The sequence below is a fragment of the Garra rufa genome, chromosome 23 (assembly GCF_049309525.1).
Source record: "Garra rufa chromosome 23, GarRuf1.0, whole genome shotgun sequence".
NCBI lineage: Eukaryota > Metazoa > Chordata > Actinopteri > Cypriniformes > Cyprinidae > Garra > Garra rufa.
The window spans coordinates 12,386,780-12,403,972 of record NC_133383.1 but is presented as its reverse complement, the minus strand read 5'-3'; the positions used below and the strand labels follow the sequence as shown (position 1 = coordinate 12,403,972).

The 17,193-nt window shown below is 34.6% G+C and overlaps 1 long non-coding RNA gene across 1 annotated transcript in view; it reads left to right on the top strand.

The window, feature by feature from the left end:
- The window catches only part of LOC141299287 (uncharacterized), a 58,819-nt gene continuing 41,626 nt past the window's right edge, over positions 1-17,193 (top strand). Inside the window, exon 1 of the long non-coding RNA XR_012341748.1 lies at positions 1-339. This is a non-coding gene — a long non-coding RNA (uncharacterized lncRNA). The remainder of the gene's footprint in view (positions 340-17,193) is intronic.

Below are 17,193 nucleotides of genomic sequence, written 5' to 3'. Positions count from 1 at the left end.
TCAGCCTTTCAGCCCCGCTTGTCTGCGCTTGTGCGATCGCTGGGAGGAGGCAGCCGCGTTCAGTCCGCTTTTGTGTGGTTGTACAGAAGTGCTGCGGTTGGGAGGAGGAGGCGGAGGTGGAGGGGAACAGCTGCTCCCCACACAGAAGCCGGTTTCCCAGCCTGACAGGCAGCGAGAGGCAGCCAGTGCCGGGGCTGTTTCCCCGGGGGCCCTAGGGTTGCTTCGCCAGCCTCCGCTGCTCCGGTCTAGGAGGGAGATTTTTATGGTGGTGGCGAAATGCGGAATGGACCAGAACAAGTCGGATTCTTTCCTTCACAAGGCCAGGCGCTCGTGTTCTCCGTGAGTACTCTGCCTTTTCTTTTTCTTTTTTTTTTTTTTTTTTGCTAAAGTTACATGGACACAAAGGATCGCACAATCCTCGCTGTTCTTTTTGTGCTGTTTTGTTTGGCTTCTCTCTGCCTCTCTAAACCGTCAAGAGCTCAGTTTCCTGTGAGAAACAACTCGGGCAGTTTATCACTCGCCTCGAGCTGCAGGTTTCGTGAAAAGAGAGCTTTGTGCTTTTGAATTGCAGCTGGGCTAAAGGGTCACGGCCAGAGGCATCGATGCTGTGTGTGTATGTACATACCAAATACGGACGACGATCAGATAAAGAGCGTTTATAAATGTTTGTAAATCCTCTGGCATTGCTTTTTGAAGTTATGGGACGTGACAGCATGCTTTGAACTTGGCAGAGAGTGAGAAACTTTGCGTAAACTGTTGGAGGGACTGTACAGAGACTCAGAGTGTTACACACTCATGGCTGCCGGGTTTTGAATCAGTGCTGCTTTCACAGCATTTAAGGAGAACTTATTCATTCATGTATTCAGGAAGTTTTTTTTAAGGGTGTAGCATTAACTTTATCTCAATGTATATTGTATCTAAATCATCTTTTGTTTACCTTTATAAGCTATGATTTCATTGAGAAGCTGAATTAATATGCGATATGTAGCTGAAATGGACAATTCGAATTCAAAAAAAAAAAAGAAATACTCAAAGTTTAGTATCAAGCTTGTTAATTAATTCAAGAACTTTGACAATAGATCTGAACTGCTTTTGTTGTAATACACAATATATATTTGTAGTAACGAGGCATTTTAGTATAAATATTTTTATTCTGTCAAAAAGCATATTTTGTTTTTCTTTTATTTACATGATTTGGTTTTCTAGACAACCTGTCTATCTGATGCTGTGGCACTTCACCTATTCTTCCAGAGCCTGAGTCTTGTAAAATGTCTTTTTCCTTGCTTCACCTTTTTGCGTTGCCCCCTCAGACGACCCTGTGTCACAGGAATGAGATGTTTGGACAGGCATTATCGCGCGGCTTTCTCTTCTGGAGTGCTGTTTCAAAGCACGGCCAGAGGCATGGAAAAGACGGAATGCACAAAAAGAAAAATGCCGGAGGACAGAAAGGCAAAAAAGTAGAGTAGTTTTAGCTTAGCTTTCGGTTTCCAGGCCATTTTCTTTTTGTGTAAGGTGGGATATTGCAGTTTAGTTGTCAACAGAGCACAGAGAAGGAGAGAGAGAAAGCGAGTGAGCGAGGGGCCACCGCTGAATCTAGTTCTCTATTTTAGGTATGTAGGTCACTATCCTCTGAAGTAGAAGATCTGCACACCTTCTTAATGAGGGCTTCTGAAGTCTTTGTGGCAGATGGTTTATTTTTGGCACTTTGCTGTTCTATATTAAAGTTTCTTCAGGGCACATCAAGTTGATGGCCAAGCTTTTAAAAAACACAAAGATCTCGTTTTTGATCTTCTCGCCAGTCCTCGGTTTAGACCAGTGTGTCATCTAATTGGAGGTTCATGTTGAGGAAAACCTATTTCTATTGGGTGAACCCATCAGTCACCTGAGAAGAAACATTTTTGAAACACCTACAAACCTAGGAAAATGTCTAAATTACATATGAATTATATATTATATATGTGACCCTGGACCACAAAACCCTAAGTAGCATGGATATATTTGTAGCAATAGCCAAAAATACATTTTGTATGGGTCAAAATGACAAATTTTTCTTTAATGCCAAAACTCATTAGGATATGAAGATCATGTTCCATTAAGATAGTTTATAAATTTCCTACCATAAATTTATAAAAGTTTTTGATTAGTAATATGCATTGCTAAGAACTTAATTTGGACAACTTTAAAGGCAATTTTTCATAATATTTGGATTTTTTGATTATTAGATTTCAATTTTTTTAAATAGTTGCATCTCAGCCAAATATTGTCCTATCCTAAGAAACATACATCGATGGAAAGCTTATTTATTTAGCTTTCAGATGTTGTATAAATTTCAATTTAAAAAAATTGACCCTATAAAATCATTTTTTTCTTCAATTTTTCCTACATTGGTGGGGTTTTTTTAGCATGCAATTTCTAGTTACTACATCTTCATCTATAGTAACCACATTATTTTTAACAATATTTTAGGCAAAATGTGTATTTTTATATATATATATATATATATATATATATATATATATATATTAAAACTCCATGCAAATAAGTAAGAAATTGATGTTAAAGACAAAAATAGCTTTTTACATCCTAGGAAATGTCTGTTTTCCTCTCAGTTTGGGTCTTTTATTTCTGTGGCAGGAGGATAATGGAATTTGATATAGATATGAATAGTTAATTTGCAAAAAAAAATCATGTTTTTTTCATTGTGCATTCAAATTAATCAAAATCAAACTGCAGTTGGGTTATTTTGATTAAGTAAAAAAGAATTAAAAAATCAGTTTTTGCAAATAAAAGCTTTATATATTGGTTATACTTTATATTGGCTTTACTGTTTTCTCCTGTCAACTTCAAAGTTGAGATAATAGCCTATGATTTGAAAATCAAAAAAGAAATATAATAGTGCATGACCTTTGTTGGCTTCCGTATGTTTGGAAACAGTCATTACTTTAGCGATTCCATTTTGTACCGCTATGAGCTTGAACTGATGCTGTTCTTGTCTCTGGAATTAACCCGTGTTTCCACAAGATTTTTAATATCTTTAATTAGGCTGTAAAAATGCTGTTTATTTGTTTGCCTCTTGTTTTAGGTAATCTCTAGCTTTTGTCCTCACATTTTGAGTCTGCGTTTGTTCTGGTCTACGCTGGAAGTGCTGCAGCTAAGAGGGAACATCGGCTCATTCCCTAATGAGCAGCACTGCTCTTAACTTAGTGATTTTGACAGGAAGGAAAGGAACATTATTATTTTGTGTGTGTGCGTGTGTTCTCGTCGCACCGCTGCGGTTCTAACGGGCTAAAAGGTGGATGCGTACTTGCTCTCGGCTGACAGGCAGAACGCCGAGTGCTGAATGTGTTTAACTGCCTCGCAGGCTGTAAATTTGTCACACTGTCATTTGCTGGGAGGAGAGTGAAAACCGCAGTTTGCCACAGAGCTTTATGAGCTGTGAGTTTCCAGGTGCTGTGTGGTCAGACGGTGCTGGTGATCAGGATCTGGGCCTGAAACATGTTTTTCTAGGTATTGGGTTTCTGCAGAAGCTAATGCTGTAAAGATCATTCCTGGATGGTTTCTGGATTGTGCAACTTATTTTTGAGAATTTTGACTTTCTCTAGATTAACTTTCTTTTTGCCTTTTATTTGTTTTTTGTTCATATTAATAAAATGCCGTTTGGATCCTACTCTAATGCCAGCTTCTCCAACTCTCCACTCAGAGTTTTTAAGAACTAACTATCTTTTTATTATATTTTAATTTAAGATTTCAAGTATCACCGATATTTTGTTTAAAGGAAAAAAATGCATTCCCTCAGTCTTTGGTACATTAGTTTAGTCCTATTCAGACACTCCACAAATTATTAGTTTGACTAGTTGTCAGTCTAAGGGTTTCCAATCCCTGGTTTAATGTGATTTATAGAGGGAAACACACACTCAGACACACACACACACACACACACACACACACACACACACACACACACACACACACACACACACACACATGCAGGTTTTGTTATACAAAAAAGGCACTAAGAAGCTTTCTCTCTCTCTCTCTCTCTCTCTCTCTCTCTCTCTCTCTCCCTCTTTTTTTCTCTCTCTCTCTCTCTCTCACACACACACACACACACACACAAAATTCGTGTCCTGGAGAGCCATAAAAGAGATGATGTCATGTCTGAACTGGAGACTGTGTGTGTTTGCACTGATCCGTTTCTCATTCAGAACCATTGAATGGGCCAGATCGCTCTGAATAAGGACCAAAAAAAGCTCTGAAATCCCCAGCAGACGGCCTGAAAGTTCCCTATTCTAGTCAAATTTAATTTAACTCAATCTTCTATAAAAATACAGACCGCATTTTAAGAGTTTATACCTATTCCAGGAGGATTTATGATGATTGCAAAACTGAGGAATATAAATAGTATGCTATTTATATAAGGAAAGCTTTAACAATAAAATTATTTTGTGTTATTATGTTTCATGGAGGTTTTTTCTTTTTTTAAAGCAGACTTTAAAAAAAAAATCTGTGTTGTATGTTTACACATATTCTACAAAAAACTGTTTGTGCAGGTGTGGTTGAACTGTTTATATGATATTTTTAGTGACCTTTTGAAGTGTGTGCATATTACAAAACAAAAGAAACGTGTTTAGTTAACGTTTGTGGGACATAATTTCTGAGTGGCAGGTGCACGGTGACGGCTCTAGAGTTGAAACCCATCTCTTTGCTTTTAACGGCTACTCAAAGTCCTTGTTTTGTCTTTGTTTACTTGTTAAATGTCCAGCAATCTTTCATTCTTGGCTTTCTGATGTCCTAAAGGGACGGGGTGGGACTGTATTGAGAGCTGCTCTTCATCAAGGGCTTTTGACTGCTGTATGAAGAGAGGGGAGTATTTCAGACACAAAAGGCAAACACACATATTTAGTGTGAGACAAAGGCTGTCCTGGGCAGCTCAGTGAGGGGTTAAACTCTCCTTTTGTTTGGACGCAATTAGAAGATCACTAGTTTGTCTTGTCCTGTCATCAAGACTTTAGGGTTGAACACTTAAGGAACCTGTCAAGAATGTGTTTGGGTCGTATTTCACCACAGAATGTAAAATTAATTGGAAAGAAATTACTGTATATAGAATCTGACTTTATTTTGTGAGAGTTAAGCACATTTTACAACCAAATAAACCTTTTTTAAATGGTTAAATATTTATAGATAATGGTAGTATTTGTACTGCTAATTTTTAATTTAAATGAAACCTTTAATAATTTATTTAAATAAAAATAAATTAAAATCTCCAAAATAATGGGAATTACAAACAAAATTATGTAGCAGTACAATGCCCTTAAGCAATGCAGTAATTGGAATGTAGAAAAGTTTGCCTAATTGACATTAAATTAATGTCACAATGCAACATATGATTTATTATTCTACAGATTTATTCTATTTCTACACTACTACTGTGTGTATTTAGTTCCTATGCTGTTTAACCTTTATTTTTTTATTTTGTACCTTTTCTAACTCTAAAACTTCAAGGTATGAAATGAGCATGCTAACATTTATTTAACATCCTTCAAATGTTGTATATTTTTAGATTTTTTAATATTGGAGTTTTTGGGAAAATTCCTCAAAATACAAAGGGATCCTCCCGTTTTGGGGCAGACACAGGGGAATGCATTGGCAAAGTGTGTGTGTGTGTGTGTGCGTGTGTGTGTATGTGTTGGACTAAAGCGCCCTTGAGAGGCAGGTTTAGGGGCAATAAAGGGAAATCTGGGAAGTGGAAACTCAATAGCGGCAGGGGCTTGTGTTGCTATTGTGCTCATGAAGTCTCCAGCATCTGTAGACAGCAGCCTGTGAAGTAATGAGTCGTCTAGGTTTATATTGACCGGTCTGGTGCGGTGGCCATGGGGACGATTACATTTGCTATTGAGAGTGAAAGGATTACACATCTAAAATAATTGAAATGCAGGGAATGAATAGATGGAGGTTTAAAATGAGGCTGTCGCTCTGCTAACCAGCCTCCCTCCGTCTCCCTTTCTGATTTTTTTTTCAACCTTACGTGACGTCTCAGGAGCAGGACAGTGGAGATTATAGTTTTTTTTTTCCTTTCACATTTTCAAAAGTGCAGGTGTTTTACAAAAAAGGGCACAGCTGAATTGACTGTATTGACATGAATTGAAATAAATTAAATTTAAACATCATATTACGTTATATTACTTCATTAGTTCATTAGTTAACATTAGTTAGCGACTTTAGTAAACATGAACTTAGAATGAATGCTTCTACAGTATTTATTAATCTTATTTAATGTTAATTTCAAAATCAAACATTGTGCTTGTTAACATTAGTTAATGCACTGTGAATTAACATTAACTGTCATTTCATTAACTAAAATTAACAAAGATGAACAAACAATGAACAATACATTTATTACAGTATTTATTAATGTTAGTTCATACATTAACATTAACTAATGGAATGTTCTTGTAAAGTGCTACCATATATTATATTATATTATAATATATTATATTATATTATATTATATTATATTATATTATATTATATTATATTATATTATATTATATTAAGAATTTTCAAGTCATTTTGGGTTGCACAGTTTTAAAAAATTGTTTTTTTCAATCATGATTATTATTTTGATAAATAGAACAGTTTTTTAGAATGGCCATGCTCTAGTTTTAACATTGAAGCTTAACCAGTTTTTTATATTATATTATATTATATTAATAAATTACAAGTTATTCATGTCATTTATAGCTCTACAATTCTAATAAAACGATTAAGTTATTTTATTCATGCTTAATATTTTTATTAATAGAATTGGTTGATAGAACATTTTTATTTTTAATCCAATTTTTTTCTCATTTAAATGACAAGTTATTCATGTCATTTAGGAGCTGTACAATTCTGATTAAAATATATATATTTTTTTTATTATCATTATTATTTCGATTAATAGAACACATTTTCTATAATGGCCATTGACAATGAAGCTTTACCCATTTATATATTATATTATACTATATTTATTATATTATTAATTACAAGTAGGTAATTTATGGGCTGTACAACTCTGATAAAAAATGTTCTTTAAATCATCACTATTATTTAGATTATTAGAATAGACCTTTTTTATATAATGGCCATGTTTTATTTTTGACATTGAAGTTTAACCCATCTATATATTATTATATTATATAATATATTATATTATATTATATTATATTAGCAAATTACAAGTTATTCATGTAATTTAGGGCTGTATAATTCTGATTAAAAAACATGTTATTTTAAGCAATATGATTGATTGATAGAACAGATTTTTTTTTAGCAAACTATTTATAATTGCCATGTCAAAACATGTTTTATGTACCAAGTCAAATATTTTTTATGTAACAGAATTTAAATAGACATAAATGCAGTGTTGTAACTGAAAATTTTAATGATTCCATCTGTACTCTTAATCTTAATTATTTATTTGATTAATTGTACAGCCCTTATATCTTTTTATTTATTTTAAATTGTGTGTAATATTTCTGAATCTGGTAATTGTCCAAACTGAACATTTTCTGGCTTTATAGGTTAAACATTTTAAAATTGAACAAAATTTGATTCCTCTACTGATCAAAAACCCTCCACTAGGACGATACACTAAGGCTTTTTCCTCTGTAAGTGGGAACCCAATCTGGGCCGTGACGGGCCTTTAGGGAGCGGGGTTGGGTCTCTGTTTACAGCCTCCGTGATTGGTTTCACTTACGGCCGGCCGGAGAGGCAAACATATGCGTGCGCTCATGAGACAGAAAGCTCTTGAGGGGTCCGCCGGAGCAGAGGGCGAGCGTAACACAGCTGAGGGATTCAGAAGTCTGAACCGGAGCCGTCTGCCAGCAGCCGAGCGCGGTGAACTCTGTGCCCCGGTGTCGGGGGGAAAAAGAGGGGGGGGCCACGCTGTAATAAGATCGGACCTTAATGGTGGTCAGGGTATATTTGAGATCGGGTCCATATTGGCTCTGTCTGGAGTGTCGGTTGCATAAGTCTGGGCTTTGGGGCAGCAGAGGTTTGAGTGTATCTTTGGAATAACCGCGAGCTGATGTCATGTTGTTATTTTGTGTTTGCGTCCAATGTCGGACCTGTTACACGTCAAGGTCAGGAGAAGACTCGATGTGGACAGAAACACAATATCAAGGCTTGAGTTTTTTTCTTTTGGAACGGCATCTTTGGTTCAATCCACAAATGTTATTAATGTTCCCTAGACCACAGAGCTGCCTTTGGGATCCTTTACTATGATTCAATTAGACATGCTTTGTGTTTCGGAATTTTTGATTGTATCTCATGTTGATGCGTTTGTTCTGCTGGTTACATTTAAAAATTCAATTCACATGAAAGATTTCTAAACAGAATTATTTCACAGGGAAATGCTTAAGGTTCTAAAAGAGATTTTATGTCACAGCATTGTTACAGTCTGATTGGTTGATGTCAGGTGTAAATGTCTATTCTTTTTTTTTAAATTGAACTGCATGCTTATGAAGCAGTTCAAGATTTCTTAAGCATATTAAAGTTACATATCTCTTCACCCTTTCTGTTCGATCTGTTAATTTTAATTAAAAAGACCAGTAAAAGACCAAGAAACTGATTTGTGCATATGTGACCCTGGACTACAAAACCAGTCAAAAGTAGCACGGGTATATTTGTAGCAATAGCCAAAATGGTCAAAATGATTGATTTTTCTTTTATTCCAAAAAATCTTTAGGATATTATGTAAAGATCATGTTCTGTGAAGATGTTTTAAACTTCCGTAAATATATCAAATTATAAGTAATATGCATTACTAAGAACTTAATTTGGACAACTTTAAAGGCAATTTTCTTCATATTCAGATTCCAGATTTTCAAATAGTTGTGTTTCAGCCAAATATTTTCCTATTCTAACAAACCATACATTAATGAAAAGCTTATTCAGCTTTGATGTATAAATTGACCCTTGTAAACTATTACACTATTTTTAATATTCATTAAAATAACTTGTAATATCTAATTTAATAAGCATGACAATTTCAGCAGCTGTGCTAAAACTGAATGGAGAGGCTAAGTCAGTTATTCCTCACTGCACACACACACACACACACACACACACACACACACACACACACACACACACACACACACACACACACACACACACTTATATAAGGTGAATCTGGACACTTTCGACAGTCAGTTCAATTGCAAAAATTGTCTCAATTTACATGAATTTGCCCTCTCTATATTGAATGATTAGCTTGGTATATATTCTTCTCAGTGTGTAGAATAATAAGTATGTCCTTTGTGGGGTGAATTTCTAGAGAGAATAAAAACATTGTTAAATGGAGTCAAAGAGAATGTTTCGTCACTAAAGATACAGCAGTAAATATTGAGGCTTATATACTGTCACTGTATGACAAATACTGAAGGATTTATGTACACTAAAAAATTATTTTCTTGCTTAGTATCTTTGTCTTGTTTTCTAGTATAAATATCTAAACATTTTTGAATCAAGATGCATTTACTTGACATTGTCTTGTAAGTAAAAAAAAAGATCAAAACTTTGTTAGTTTTTGCCTAAAATCAAAGTAAAAATATCTGGCAATGGGGTAGGACAAATAATCTTATTTCAAATGTTACACAAGGTTATTTTTCCTGACCCATTGGCAGATATTTTTGTTTGTTTTAAGTAAAAACTAACAAAATTGTGATATTTTTACTGAAAACAAGCCATAACAAGCTTGTAAAATAAATGCATCTTGATTCAAGAATTTTTAAATATTTATACCAAAAAAAAAACAAGACAAAATCATTGTTTGCAGTTTATATAAATATGTCAGTAAAAGAATGTCTCAGATTTACAGAACAGAAATTTTTAGCTTGTTTTATAATTGCTATCCTTTAGAAAATTATATGGCTAAAATCAGTAAATCAAAAAAGCTAAAAAGCACACATAGAAATAAGAGGATATTATAAATTGTACTGTTGTTATATAAAACGAATTATAGTTTCTGCATATTTTAATAAAAACAGTATTTGTAGGATTTTTTACATGGTTAAATTTAGATTTTTTTCTCTGGTGTGTGCGTGTGTGTGTGTGTGTGTGTGTAAGGTGTAAATCCTCGTTGTGATGGCATTCAGGCAGCTTGTCGTCTCTATGGATCCCGTTCCCTTTTTTTTTTTTTTTTTTACTTAGTATCCTGTTCCGTTCTGTCTCTATCCCGCTCTGGCTGAGCTTCTCTTCGTGGTTCCACCTTAAAGAGCACAGACTGTGTCTGTTTCTTTTTTTTATTTATCTCTTCATCGCCGTGTTTCCGGGTCTATGAACGTTGACATGGCGTCACAGGAAATGAGGTGTGTTTCGTATAACCCGGATGAGCCCAACAGATTTGTGATGGGTGGAATATTAATTGTGCGTGTTTGTGTTTGTGTTTGCACATGCATGTGCTCATATATGCACGTGTGTGTGCGCATGTGTGTTCGGGTCGCCAAGCTGCTCTGTTGACCCGTGCGCGGCAGGCTTACATATGGCAGAGGTGTTGTTTAAGAGCGGGGGCTCTATTCTATATGGAGAGACACAAGGCAAAGAGGAATTTTTTTTTGTTTCTTTTTTTTCACTCCCGGTCCCTCTGTTGACTTCCACTCTGACAGGATCTTGCACTTTCAGGCGCTGATGTTATGAAGCATTCAGATGGTAATGAGGGCTGAGAGAGGGGGGCAGATTCTCACATAAACTTGATTTGTCCATGAATAGCAGCTTGTGTTTGTCCTGACCTCTCCACTGCCCGGAGACACCAACCACCCCGACCCGTTCAGATTCCCGACACACACACACACACACACACACACACACACACACACATTCTCTTTTTCTCTCCCTCACACACACATAGAGCTTAGCATTGTCAAAGACAGACCACAATTCTCCTCTTTTAATGTTTTTTTTATGGTTTGTGGGATCTGATCAGGATTCATATGTTTTGGTTGTTAGATTGTTCTGCTGTCACGTTTGTGGTCTTAATTAATTGTTGCTTCTTTTTTTAAATTCTTCACTTATGCTGAGAGACAGTGGGACTTTAAAATAAAATGATAAAAGATTTTATATGTGACCCTGGACCACAAAACCAGCCATAAGGGTAAATTAATCTGAAACCTGAATAAATAAGTTTTCTATTGATGTATTGTTCTAAAAAAAAATCTAAATGTTGGGAAAATTGCCTTTAAAGTTGTTCATATGAAGTTCTTAGCAATGCATATTACTAATCAAAAATTAAGTTGTGATATATTTACAGTAGGACATTAAAAAAATGTCTTCACTGAACATAATCTTTACTTAATATCCTTATGATTTTAAGCATAAAAGAAAAATCTATAATTTTGACCCATACAGTGTATGTTTGGCTATTGCTACAAATATACCTGTGCTACTTAAGACTGGTCTATGGTCACATATTATGAATTAATAATTTAATTAATTAATAATTTTATTAAAGAGTAATTCATTTTTACATTTCAATTTACATATTTTACTTTGTTTTTATTGACTGATTAACAGTGAGACTTTAATTCATTAAATAATTAAATGTCATTTATAATGTATAAAATAACATTTTAAATTTATTTTTTTTATGAAAATAATTTTAGAATATTTACCAAAAAGGAATAATAAATAAAATGGGTAAAGGGGTTCACTTTTGAATCATTATGTTCTATTTATTTCTACTATTTCAAACACATCCGGTATAAAAAGAAGCCAATTTAATTTCATTGGCAGTTTATTCTTCTAATTCTGCATTAGGCACAAAAAGTGTTCCAGAATATATAATATTCCCTCAGGCTTTTTTTTTTTTCTTCTTCTTTTCTGAATAATATTTGTCCTGGACGAAATCTTTCTCCGATCGACTCTGGTCTGTTACGTCACATTACATTTCCTGATTATGTATTAATCAGAGTCCTCTCACACGAACACACAAGTAGAGATTTTATTATCTAACTTTGGTTTTTCCCTTCTAATGGTTGTCATTATCACAGTTAGCAGCTTCCTGTCTGTTAAACTCATGATCTGTCCAGCTTTAGAAGCTTTTGTGTGTCTCTTATGTTTGAAAATCATCTGATTTTCTCTATATATCTGTTAGATTTTAGATGTTAAAAATCAACAATATTGATGGTTACAAAACAAATTTATTTGTATTTTTTGTATATTTAAATTTTTAAACCGATACTTTAAAACCTCCTATTTAAGATTTAATCATTTTTATTAAAACAACAGTACTAATGTATTTTGTGATGTAGGATTTTTTATTTTTATTATTATTTATTCATTTGGTTTATTAGTCATATATTATCAGTCATTTTTGTATTAAATTTCAACTAATGAACACATTTGCCTCTTAAGAAGCATTTGTAGTATATTTGTGGTTTTTTTTTTTAGTATGTCCTTTCTCAGCGATGCTCAGACTGCTTATTGTTTCTCGTTAAATTTGCCAAGGGCTGAACCAGACATTATTCTGCAGGTCAGGACTGCAAATGACCTCAAACGCCTATCTCATTTTATTTATTTTTTTACACAGAAACGTCTGACCTATATCCTGCGACACCCTGTATACAGACAGTGAAGTGAACTCACTGGAATTTCCCTTTAAATATGACTGACATCATGTGTGTCTTTTGGCAGATGATATCTGGGTTGCGTCATTATGATTTTTAGGTTTTAAAAAAACATCAAATGAGTCAGAAATGCAGACGTCATTTTCTGTGTGTGTGTGTGTGTGTGTGTGTGTGTGTGTGTCTCTCAAGGGAGAGACCTGTGCTACAGCGTTACTTCGTCCTTAAAACGTGGGTGTTTAGACACTCCAGGAGCTTGAGCGTCCCGCTGTCTTACAGACGAGCGTTTACTGCTCTGCACATAATTAAAAGCTCTTTGTGCTGTAATGATAGGGCCGCTCTTTTGTTCCTGTTAAGCTGATCTGAGATCAGAAATGTGGGAGCTTTATCATCTCGGCTTTAGATTTTCCTCACACTTTCCTGTCAATATGATTAAGGATTCTAATATATGTTTTTGCATGTAATTAGCAATAAATCTTTTCATTAGAAAATACTTGATGGTTAAAACACTTGCAAAAGTTGACAGCAGTAATGGGTAATAAAGCTGTTAATTAGCTATTGTGTGCCGTTAAGTTAACAATAGGGTCGTTTTACAATGCATTAAAGAACAATGAGTCTGCCACGGCAGCGTCTGAAAGCAGGTGAGAGTATGTTTGACCTGTAGGGGGTGGGAGGGCTTCTAAATGTCAAACAAGAGAGCTTTATAAAACGAGGGGCTCTAAATGTGTTGCTCCTTTCCAGCCCATACAGACAGGATACATTCAGTTCTTATGGATGCTTTAAGCATCCTTTAATTATGCTCAGTGCATTTTTCTGATGCATTTTTGTATTACTTTATATAATACTAATGTTACATATCACATAATTTTGATATTTTATAAATTAATGTTTCAATACAAAAATATAAAATATATTTACCTGCATAAATTGCAATTTGATATTGTATTTTAATGGTTATTTTAATATAGTTTTGATATTAATTAATTGCTTTACCATTTTTATTTTGGCTGAAAATTCTATAATAGGCTTTCTAATGATTTTTGTTTTTCTTGGCAATAATAAATAGCTTTTTTGTAGTCAAGACTTTAAGATTTGTGCCTATACAATTGACTGTCAAAAACAATTCTGAAGAGTAAAGATTGTGACAGCTAACCCCAGCTGTTTATTATTTGTCAGGGTTGATTATTTCAGCAGGTAGTTAACAACCTAAACTGTGAACTGACATAAAACCATAGACTCTTACTGTTTTTAGCAGTTTTATGGCACCATTTAAAATGTCTCACTTTGACAGTCTGTCTCTCCTCTCGCCGCTTCATTTAATCAGTTTTGTCCTGGTGTCGTTCAGTTACGGCATAGACGTGATGGATGAATGACAGCCTGTATAAAGATGTAGATCAGGGATTATTTTGGTCTGATTGATTTTAAGAAAATCTGATGGATTTAGCTGCAAATTTGTGTTTTTTAAATTCTCTTTTGTTTAGTTTCCAAGTATCAGCTACTGCCAAATAGGCTCTTGAATAGTTAAACTTGAATATGTTTCTGGTCTGAATGGTTGTGGTCGTGTCGGCGTGTGCTCATGTGGGTTCAGTGGCTCTCTGGGAGAGATTAAACTCTCCGTCTCCACGCTGCCGGAGTGTGTTTTCTGCTGTCTTTCCCACCCAGGTGGATCTCTGCATGTGGTCTTCCTGAACAGCCCATTTATTTCTCACAAACTAGCAGGAGAATTCAGCTTTACATCTTGTTTTTTTTTTTTATTGTAAGCTTTACCTTCACTGTATGCAGCATTGTTTGCCTATTGAGAATTTTTGAATATTTTAAAATTGTAAATAGATGTCCATATAGAGATAAAAATATATAATGCTCATTAAGTAGATGCTGATATTTAATTCAGTTCTCATTTTAGAAAATAGAAAAGAACATATTTAATTGTTTTAAATGCCTGTATGAGTGACATTTTAAATAATGAGATCTCTCAGGATTTGCTGTATATTTTTGTTATTACAATTCCATAATTTTCAAAACAGAAATATTATTTTCCTCCCTACAATTTACTTAAATATGCACACAGATTCTGTTTTAGCTGTTGAAGTTCCATAGCTGATTTAATCATTAAACATACATTTTTATATTATAATTGCAAATAATATTGTAATTGCTCTTTAAAAATAATAATCAGTGTCTGTTTTTACTATTATTTATATGTAATGTATTAGACACGCGTGCATTAGTGTTATACTATATGTTCAACAGTATAAATTACTGTGAAGTAAAATTGTCTGAAATGCAAATTCTAATTGTAAAATATATATTTTTAGTAATCTATGTTTTTAGTCTATTCTGTTAACAATATTTGCAAACCTGAATCAAATAATTGGATTACAGCATATAGAAAATCTAAAGGTTTGCAATGCTTATTAATAACATCCCCAGTATGTCTGTAAGGCAAAACCTTTTCGATTATCTTATAAATCACCTTTTATTAACATCGAGCTGCAGATTTTATGTAAAACATCACGTTTTTAATGCAATTCTGCGGTGTGCTTATATCTGAGGGAGCTGCGGTAAAATTGCCCTGCTCTTTATTCGTAGTCTGTGTCTTTTCCTATAGCAGATCTAATTTTTTCCCTTCCTTTCTGCTTTTATGCCATTGATTTTCTGCGTTCTGACAACAATGACATTGTCTTCTCACTTGGCTGATCTCTTTCCTTCCTTTGCCTTTGAATTTGCTCACTTTCTGCTGTGGTTTTGTCCATGTTCCACGTCTCTGCGTCAGATGGACAGGCTTTCGTCTCTGTGTGTCTAAATCATTTGAATAAGAACAGGGAGAGATACGTGGATCTTTAAAAATGCATTTCACTGCTGACTTTTTAATTATCTTTGAAGTGAAATGCAGCCTAGAAATTAATTTCAAAAAGAACGCTTAATAATTTGATAACATTATGTATTTCTTCAAGGAGTTGGTGATTATTTAATTATATTAAATAATATATGATAAATTAAAACAGTATTTTATGATATGTTTTATTTGAAATAGCTGTTTTTTTACAGAAAATGTTAGAATTTGTGAAAATCAATGTCGTGACATTGTTAATTAAAATGTAATTCTTGTTTTCAGATTTAGCTTTTGAAATCTTTTGATTAAAAACCTGAAAAAATAAAACATTTAGACAAGATATTAAATGCAAAATTAAAAATAGTAATTTTTATGATTTGTAAGCTTTTGCATGTATTTCTGGTCTGTGTTTCATATTAATTAGTATGTTTAATATCGAAATGAATAGTAGTTTATTTGATTTATTTTTAAATAGATTTACTTTGTGTGTGTGTGTGTGTGTGTGTGTGTGTGTGTGTGTGTGTGCTGTCTTTGACAGCAAAAAAAGGAGTCATTTAACACCTACTACCTTCATAAATACAGACTTTTCATATTTAGCATGAGAATGTGTTAATTAATTTTGGCATTAGATAATGAAGTATTAGTTTAAATTTATCTGTTAGATTAATCTGGATGTGCAGTTTAAATTAAAATTTCCTCTTTTTGATGTCAATTAATTTTACAGGTGAATACACTTGTGACAACATGTTACATGACTCATTCTGTTTAAATCTCATAGTTTTAAAAGTATTACTTTATCATTTTTATTTTTTGTCACTCTTATCTCATTTTATTTGCTTACTGGCTTTATTTTTAATCGCCTCTTTAACTTAAGATGAAAGAGGAAGAGAAGTAGTAAAGACAATGGGATTTAAAATGATTTTTAATACATTGAAAAAAGATTATTTTATATCTTTAGAAAAATGAGTGATCATTAAATGAAATTAGAAACGAGGAAGGAGCAGTCGAGTCTGACCAGAAGAAAAAAAAAATGCTGGCTAAGCTAAGTGTTTCACACATGCACCGACAGAAGGTTCGATATGCATTCGATCGATGAATGAAAAGGCACAATGGCAAAATCGGACGGGCTTCTTTTCAAATCCACGTCCCCAGCGTTCCCCGCAGTCTGCAGTTCCACGGCAGGCAGAGAGCAAGGGTTACATCAAGGCTGCTCTGTGGACCGTGCAAACAAGTCTAGACCAATGACCTGCTGAATAGCTCCCTTTGAAGAGCACGCAAGTTCGGTCGGGATGAAGAGAAATTGAGGCGGACCCTCTTTTGAGTGTGGAGCAGCCCGTGGCCGCTGGGAGGTAAGGGGCAGGGGAGAGCGACAGCATCTGCTTCCATGGTTACTGGCCGGGCATGGAGACCTCGCTATTGTGGAGAATCGGTTCTCATGCTCCCACCAAGGAAATGTCACGCATTTTAAGAGCGGCCGGTCCGGGATGCTCTCTTCATCGGGCAGGCGCTTTTTCTTCCCGACTGTAATCAAACTATAGCACATGGCAGCTTAGAAGACGCGACAAACCGAGGGAGGGGTGGGAGCTAGCGGAGAGGAAGAGATTTTGTCACATGATCGCAAATCAAAATCTTATTTTGGAGTAAGATATTTGGAGCGGGATTTCTGTCTGGGGCTGATCCGGAGGGGGTGGGGGGTCCGCCTCACGTTGTGATGATGGATTGCCGTAGAAAGGGCCAAAGGTCAAGGTTTATATT